Here is a 9387-nt window from a genome sequence, read left to right as displayed (position 1 = left end):
GTGTCTCCATCCTTGGAGAGATTCCCAACAGGTCTCTGCCCTTTCAGTTGATGCTTGGAGATTAACAGATTAATCTGGGTACTTTCCAAACTGCTGCCTTTGCACTGGGCCCTGGATCAAGTGAGTATATGAGTCCTTTAAGAGCAGTCTTTCAGTTTGCTACAGACTCCCAGGTTTTGTGAATGCAAGCCTTGTTGGTTTTCAAAGGCAGCTATTTTAGGAGCTTGTCTCTCAGGTACAGGTCTTTAGGATTGGAGTGCTTGATGTGGGTTACAAACTTTCATTCCTCTGGGAGAAGCTCGATTTGTGAGATCCCTCTCAATTGTGGTTTACCATGCCAGGGGCAGTAAATTTTTGGCATGTCTTAGCCTCTCCTATCCACCTTGACATGGCCCTTTTCTCATTTGATGTGAGGCAACTGTTCAGCCAGTTTTCAGGTCTTTTTTTCAGAGGGTATTGTTCTACATGTAGTTGTGGATTCAGTGTGTCCATGGGAAAGAATGAGTTTAGAGTCTTTCTGCATCACCATCTTCTATTTCAAAGGATTTTCTAAACAATTACATTGTGAATAAAGATAGTTTTCCTTCCTCCTTTATAATCTGGATGGCTTTTATTTCCCTTTCTTGCCTAACTGCCATGGCTAGAAACTCTAGTACAATATTGAATAGAAGAAGTGGGAGTGGACACCCTTGTCTTGTCCCTAATTTGGGGTATAGCATTCATTTTGCCACAATTAAGTGTGATGTTAGCTTAAATTTTTCATAGATTCTCTTTATCAGGTTGAGAAAGTTTCCTTCTATTACTTGTTTTCTGCAAGTTTTTATTAGGAATAGAAATTGGATCTCTTCAAATGATTTTTTCTGCATGTATTGAGTTTGTGTTTTTTAGTTTAATGTGATGCATTACATTGATTTGCTTTCAGATATTAAACTAATCTTGCATTTCTTTAATGAACGCTTCTTGAACATAATGTATTATCATTTTTATATAGTGACAGCTTTTTTCCCTAAAATTTGATTAGAATTTTTAAAATCCAAATTAACAAGGGATATTGGGTAGTTTTATTTTCTTTTAATGTGTTTTTTTTTTAATGAAAGAAGTAACACGATTTTATTTAAATGTGTTAGTACAGTGTTAGACAATCTTAAAAGCTATATTCTTTTTTTTTAATTGTTTAATATTGAGGGAAGGAGAGAGAGAGAGAGGCAGAGAGAGAGAGTCGGACAGAGAATCTGAAGTGGGCTCTGTGCTGACTGCAGAGAACCTGATATGGGGCTTGGACTCGTGAATGCTGAGATTATGACCTGAGCTGAAGTTGGATGCTTAATCCAGGTGCCCCCAAAGCCTATATCCTAAACTAATACAAGCACTGAAAATTATCTGTTTCTGAATCTAGTTGACATCTAAAAAGGAAAGTTCTAATATGAATATCTGTAAGTTGATTAGTATAATTTAAGTTGGAAGATGAGCAGCTTTGGTATATTTGTATTTCTCTGGCTCCCCTTTTTGACTGGATGTACGTGAATCCAACCCCATATAGCGGAGTTGGGTGAGACTAATGTATTTGGTGGTTTCACTTAAATGTTTCCACACAAGCAGCAAGGGATATGCAAGTTCTGGGACTGCGCTGCTCGTAGGGCCACCTTCATCCTCTTTCTTGAACTGAAACCATCAGATAGTTAAGGTCTGCACTGCCACTGTGTACGGCCAAGTCTAGTCTAATTAGTTAATATATCAGAAATCCTTGAAAGTAATAAAATTTAAGGTTAAATTATAGAAACAATCAGTTCTTAATTCAGAAAATGACAATAGATTTTTCAATTTTTTATCTGAAGATTATTTTAAAACTAGCTCTGTATCTTAGAATCAATCTTAACTTGAAATGATTACCTTTAAGTAAACTTCTATGAGTCATGTGAACATGTATGCCAAGACTGTCTTCCTATGTGTGTTCATAGCTACATTTTCATTTGTCTATGTATAGAAATTCCAAGAAAGAGATATCACTCATTTATTGAAACAAAAAAGTATATCTAAATAGGCTCTTTATATATCTTAAGTCAACTCTTTGTAGGTATAGACAATCTATATTGCATAGGGGGCTCTACAAAGCTATATAATGCCATTTTTTTTTCCTCAAAAGTCATTTTAAGGTATAGCAAAATGCTAGTTTCTGCAGTGACTGAAATGAACTTTTAACTTCAATCTCTGCTGTGGTGAAGTTTGAAACCTTAAAGATTGCCATTGAAATTTGTTAATGACTTAAAGATTTGATTTTTCTACCTGCAGAATGTAGATCAGAGAATTTCCTGTCTTCAAGTTTTAAGAGTCAGCAGAAGGGAGAGATTATTATTCTAAGGCTTTGTCTTCTGTAGACAAATCCTCTTCTTTGGGGGCTGAAGAACTCAGTTGTTTGCACACAAGTGTGTGTATAACAAAGCTCACAGGGAGCCAGCGCTTGCCTTCTGCCGCAGGCAGGAATGCACCTCCCTGTGGAGGGTGTTGTCAAGGGCCATCTTGTGGAGAAAGCATTCTTGGCTTCCATGATTACTCTTGGGCCACCATTTGAACCTTATCTTAATGGATCAAAAATTAATGCTTACTGATTTGTACTTTTTTCATAGGCCTGACTTGCCCACGTTTTTCATCTAACAGTTTTACTTAAAATAATCAGTTTCCGGGGGCGCCTGGGTGGCGCAGTCGGTTAAGCGTCCGACTTCAGCCAGGTCACGATCTCGCGGTCCGCGAGTTCGAGCCCCGCGTCGGGCTCTGGGCTGATGGCTCGGAGCCTGGAGCCTGTTTCCGATTCTGTGTCTCCCTCTCTCTCTGCCCCTCCCCCGTTCATGCTCTGTCTCTCTCTGTCCCAAAAATAAATAAACGTTGAAAAAAAAAAATTTAAAAAAAAAAAAAAATAATCAGTTTCCGATCAACTGATGAATGGATAAAGAAATTGTGGTTTATATACACAATGGAATACTACGTGGCAATGAGAAAGAATGAAATATGGCCTTTTGTAGCAACGTGGATGGAACTGGAGAGTGTGATGCTAAGTGAAATAAGCCATACAGAGAAAGAGATACCATATGGTTTCACTCTTATGTGGATCCTAAGAAACTTAACAGAAACCCATGGGGGAAGGGAAGAAAAAAAAAGAAAAAAAAAAGAGGTTAGAGTGGGAGAGAGCCAAAACATAAGAGACTGTTAATAACCGAGAACAAACTGAGGGTTGATGGGGGGTGGGAGGGAGGGGAAGGTGGGGGATGGGTATTGAGGAGGGCACCTTTTGGGATGAGCACTGGGTGTTGTATGGAAACCAATTTGACAATAAATTTCATATATTAAAAAAATATATATATATAAAAAAATAAAAAAAATTAAAAAAAAATAAAATAATCAGTTGCCTAAGAGACTTGCTACTTCTGATTACAAAAGGCAAAAGAATGTGAAATCAAAACTAAAGAAATAATGCTTAAATATGATTTAGGTGGCACTCACAAAAATTCACTTTTTATTATGTCCAAATCAAAATAATGATCAGACTAGTAAACTTGAGGGGATTTAGGGGAGTCTTTATTTTGGTGGAAATCCAAAACGTGAAATTATTGCAAAAAAGGCAAAGTAAAGGCTAGAGCTAAAAATAGACCATAAAACTAGATGGCAGGACAGGAGGAGCCACTCAAAGAGCTGTCTTCCTGGGATAGTCAGAGCACAGCATGAATGGACCAGTGAGCCTGCAGAGTCTTTCTGTAAACATTTTCTCAGTCAGTCTATTGCTAAAGATACTTTTGAAATTTTAGAACATGACATTTCAGGTGAGTAATAGTTATATTTTTTAGAAGTTGCAGTAAAAAATAATAATGAACTACATTGCCTCTGATATGTCTAATGTTTATCAGAAAGTAAACATGTCAGTGGCCATCTTAAAGCCACATAAAATTTGGTCAGATTAAGCACAATAACCACAATGGTTTATTTGAAACCTGGTTACTGAAAAAAAAATTCAAAATTCAGGGTATTATAAATTTTCCAAGGTTCACTCAGTATAATTCTGTATACAGGGTTTTACCCAAATGTCCATTGACATTATTATTTACACAGAAAGCTTTAATCTGAAGTCATCTCTGGCACCTTCAGAATATATAAACTATGAACTTCTGCAATGTAATTATATACTTGAAACTTGTGGCCTCAAAGTACTGATAAAACAAAGAAAAAGGTCACCTATTCGACAAGTCAGGATGATGAAACATGTGTCACTAACAGCAGGTCACTTAGAAAAATCAAATAACCACTACCCTCCCCTCAAACTGAAAATAAATGGACTTGAGCTTGAGGAGAGGGAAACAATGGGTCTTGGAGTATACAAAGATTGGGTGCTTTTGCATTATCCTATAATTGCTGAGTCCTGAAACTAAAAAGTCAGAAAAACTCTGGCAATTCAGAGGCCAAAGTAGGCTTCATTCATACCTTACATCTGGGATCTATAGTGGTATGTGGCTGAACAGGTAAAACACAGATTCACCATTGTGTGCCCTTTGGATTACCTCAGCCAAGATCATCAAGATATCAATAACCTGAATCTTGGAACAGTGTCTCCTTTTGACCTCATATGGAATGGTGTTTGTGACAACAGCTTCAAAGGCAGCATTATTCTGGAAATAGCTGGCCCAGAGAAGATCCTGTGGGTAAAGGATAGCATAAATTTTGGTGGCTTCTGCTGAGAGTAGCTGGTTGGAAGCACAGCAGATAGTGCCACGCATGTCAGCCATGTTGTCCACAAAGATAGCCATGTGGTCCTTCATGTGGCCCACAGGAACCATCCAGTCTACTTCATTTGCATTCTTTTTCTATCTGTGAATCAAGGCAAATTCCACATTTACCTTGTCTGCAATTGATGTGACCCTTTTAGCTCCTCTGGCATCAGGTGAACCGATAATACAGTTCCTCCACTTGGCGGTGTTCTCCTGAATCCACTGCAGGACTACAGGCTCCGCGTACAGATTATCCACTGGAATGTCAAAGACTCACTGGATCTGAGAGGCATGCAGGTCCATGGTGAGGATGTGGTCTGCCCCAGCAACCAAGAGCATATATGCCACAAGTTTCACAGACATCAGAACATGGCTCTTGTCCTTTTTACCTTGTCAAGAGTATGGAAAACCGGGGGTCATGGCAGTTACCCTGGATGATGGACGACGTGATCTTGCAGGCGTTGATCACGATGAGGAGCTCCATCAGGCTGTCGATTTCTCCACACCACCCTGGATGTTATAGACATCTTTGGCTTCACGCTTTCACCGATCTTGACTCTGGTATCCTGGTTGCTGAACTTCTTAGTGACCACCTTGCCCAGCTTCAGGCCCAGCCAGTCAGCCACACACAGGGACAGGTCCTAGTGTGAGCTGCCACTGAAGAGCATGTGACTGGGCGTGGCAGAGATGGCTGAGGCTCGGGAGCGGGAAAGCACGCTGTACCTGTCTGGTGTTGATGTCAGGGTGAATCTGGCATTATATAATTGTCTGTGAATTATTTATTTCTTTTTAACTTTTTAGGAGCATATGTGCGGAAATGGTATTATTTTTTCCTTGAATTTTGGGAGAAATGATCTGTAAAACTATTTGTGCCTGGAATTTTTGTTTTGTGGGAAAGTTAACTACAATTAATATTTTTCATAGATAAAACTTTTATATCTTGTGTAGCCATTAGAAGTTGTGGCTTTCGAGGAATTTGTCCATTTCCTCTAAGTTGCCAAATTTATTGCCATAAAGATGTTCAAAATGTTCCTTTATTATCTTTTAAATATTCTTAGAATCTATAGTTATGTTACTTCCCTTACTCCTGATATTGGGAGAACTAGTGTCTACTCTCCTTTATTCTCTCCTAATAGACTGCTTAGAATGTATGTCCATTTTATCTTTGTTATTAAAGAACCAGTTTTTGGTTTCATTGTTTTTTTGTTTTTGTTTTTAATTCTGATTTCTAGATAATTTAGGCTCTGAAGTTTATTGTATTTCTTTTTTCTACTTTGGAAGCTGATGTCATTGACTTGAGATGATTCTCATTTTCCAGTATTAAGCAATAAGTGCTTTAAATTTCTCCCTAGGTACTGTTTTTTAGTGGCATCCCACACGTTTTGATATGTCATATTAGTTTTATAGGGCTGCCGTACCAAAGTGTTATGAACTGGGTGACTTAAAACAAAAGAAATTTTATTCTCTCACAGTTCTTGAGGCTAGATGTCATGAATCAAGGTGTCAGCAAGACCATGCTCCCTGTGGGACTCTTGGTACAGTCCTCCTTACCCCTTCCTGGATTCTGATGGTAGCAGTGATCCTTTGTGTACGTTGGCTTGCGGGTGCATTATACTGGTCTCTGTGCCTGTCATCGTGTGATGTCTTTTCTTCATGTGTCACTTCTCTTCTTGTAAGGGCACTAGTCATATTGGGTTAGGGCCCACCTTATCCAGTATTATCCAGTATTATCCAGTTTAATATTATAATATCCAGTATTATCTCATTTTGAGTTAACTAATTATACCTGTAATGACTCTATTCTCAAATAAGGTCACATTCAGAGATGCTGGGGGGTTTAGAACTTGAATATAATTTTAGAGGAAAACAATTTAACCCATAATAATTGATTGTATTTTCATTCTGTTCAAAATACATTCTAATTTTTCTTTCTACTTTTTTTTTGACCTGTGGGTTATTTAAAATTATGTTTCTTAGTTTTTAAATATTAGAGATTCTTTCAATTTAATTAAAAAATTTTTTTAATGTTTATTTTTGAGGGATAGAGACACTGTATGAGCGAGGGAGGGGCAGAGAGAGAGGGAGACACAGAATCCCAAGCAGGCTCCAGGCTCTGCACTGTCAGCACAGAGCCTGGCTTGGGGCTAGAACCCACGAACCATGAGATCATGGCCTGAGCTGAAGTTGGACACTTAACTGACTAAGCCATGATTTGGGTTTAAAAAACAATTTTCATGTCTTAATTTTTGAATATGTGCAATATATTTATAATAACAGTTCTTTTTTAAGTTTATTTTATTTTTGAGAGAGAGAAAGAGAGCGAGCGCACAGGCGGGGGTAGGGCAGAGAGAGAGAGAGAGGGAGACACAGAATCCAAAGCGGGCTCCAGGCTCTGAGCTGTCAGCATAGAGCCCAATGTGGGGCTTGAACCCACAAACCGTGAGATCATGACCTGAGCCGATCATGACTGAGCCACCCAGCACGCTTGTAATAACAGTTCTAATGTATTTGTCTCCTAATTCTAACAGTGGCTCTGGTTCAGTTTATATTGATTTATTTATTTTCTCAGTGTGACTCATATTTTCCTAGTTTTTCAGTGCCTGGTAATTGTTTTTCAGTTTTATTGAGTTATTATTGACTTATAAGAACTATACATATTTAAGATATCCAATGTGATTGGATACATATATATACACTGTGAAATGATTGTTGTAATCAAGTTAATTAACATATCCATCATATAATTTTTATCTTTAAAGTTTGATTTGGGTTTAAAAAAATCTTCCTTGTCTTAACTTATGGATACATGGAATATATTTGTAGTAATAGTTCATTCTTTTAGTTATCCCCTTTTTTGGGTAAGAAATCTTAGCAAGTTTCAAATACACAACACATTACCACTAATTATAGTATCCATGCTGTACATTGGGTCTCCAGAACTTCTTCATCTTATAGCTGAGAGTTTGTACCCTTTGACCAACATCTTCCCATTTACTCCCACATCCCCAACCCTTGATAACTACCATTTTACTCTCTGCTTTTATGAGTTTGGCTGTTTTCGATTTCACATATACGTGAGATCATGCAGCATTTGTCTATTTCTGTCTGGTTTATTTCACTTAGCATAATGTCCTTAACGTTCTTTTATGTGGTCACAAATGGCAGGGTTTCCTTCCGTTTTAAGGCAGAATTAACATCACACTGTATAAACATACCACATTTTTCTTTATCCATTCCTCCATTAATAGCTATATAGGTTGTTTCCATAGGGCTACTGTGAATAATGCTGCAACAAACATGAGAGTGTAAATATCTCTTCAAGATAGTGATTTTATTTCCTTTGAGTATATACATAGAAATAGGATTGATGGATCATATGGTAATTCTGTTTTTTCATTTTTCTGAGGAAACTCCATACTGTTTTCCCTAAAGGCTGTACCAATTTACATTACCATTAACAGTGTACAAGAGTTCCCTTTCACCACATCCTCATCAACACTTTTTATCTTTTGTTATTTTGATAATAGCCATACTAATGGGTATGAGGTGTTATTTCATTATGGTTTTGATTTGCATTTCCTGGATATTAAACCTTCTTATCACACACATACACACACGAATAAATAAGTAGGGTGGGAGGCAACTTTTGGAGGTGATGATATGTTTATGAGATTGATTATGGTGATGACTTCATGGGCATATGTTCATCTTCAAACTCATAAAGTAGTATGTATTAAATATGTGCAACTTTTTGTATGTCAGTCATAGCTCAATAAAGTGGTTTTTATTTAAAAAATACTTTACTAAAAGCATACTTTACTATAGTTTTAGTAGGGTTCCAGAAAATATTGTAATTAGATGCATATGCTCGGTCTACCATATTGAAATAGAGTCAACATTAGTAACTATTAACTGTTTTTTTAACTTTATTTTTTTAATTTATATCCAAATTAGTTAGCAAGTAACTATTAACATTCTTCTAAGTATTCTCAGGATAAAAAGATATTCTCAAAATGTAGACTTGTAAAACTTCAAATTCAAAGTTAGTTCTTTTCCCTTTTTCAACTGAAAATAAGGAAAAGTCATCATCATTGAAATTAGGTTTCTCACTTTTTGGAGAAACCTAATTTCTTACATTCTTCTGGAACAGAGGCACATTCAGAGAGGATTGATTATATGGGGACTTTCCTGTGCATTATCATCTTGAAAATGGTTTGGGTTATAGAGTTCTTCTAGAACTCATTCAAGAACTCAAAATATATAAAGAGAATGTTGAAAGTAGGTAGTGTAGTTCTTTAAACATTAATCTGTAATACCTGGACTTATTCCTTTGTAGACTCAAATGCGTGCTCAATCAGCTTAGCCCTATTTTGTTCCAGGACAGGTATGCTAAATACTATGAAATTGGTCCCTGCCAATGTCCTTTCTAGTGTGAGCTTGAAATGCTCCCTCCTTTTGTACATTAGTCTCCATGGAATTTTTCATTTAAAAGCAAGTCTTATCTATTTGTACTAACCTGGATAAAATGTTCTCATCATTATTTTGTAGTGTTGTTTACATTTTCCAGTACCAGCCTGATCAAGTTTACAAAGTTTTGGCGCTCTTTGTAGTGACAACCACTTAAGAAAGGAAATCA

General features: G+C 37.0%; 1 pseudogene; it reads right to left on the bottom strand.

Moving 5' to 3' along the window:
* Nucleotides 1-4481: 4481 nt before the first annotated feature.
* LOC124527279 (ribose-phosphate pyrophosphokinase 2-like) lies at nucleotides 4482-6385 on the bottom strand (annotated as a pseudogene).
* Between the last annotated feature and the right edge of the window lie 3002 nt (nucleotides 6386-9387).

Source organism: Lynx rufus, unplaced genomic scaffold (assembly GCF_022079265.1).
Source record: "Lynx rufus isolate CCGP_SWC_20201006 ecotype Redwood Valley unplaced genomic scaffold, mLynRuf1.p SCAF_5, whole genome shotgun sequence".
Lineage (NCBI taxonomy): Eukaryota > Metazoa > Chordata > Mammalia > Carnivora > Felidae > Lynx > Lynx rufus.
The sequence above is the reverse complement of the archived record's forward strand: the minus strand, read 5'-3'. Positions and strand labels throughout refer to the sequence as shown.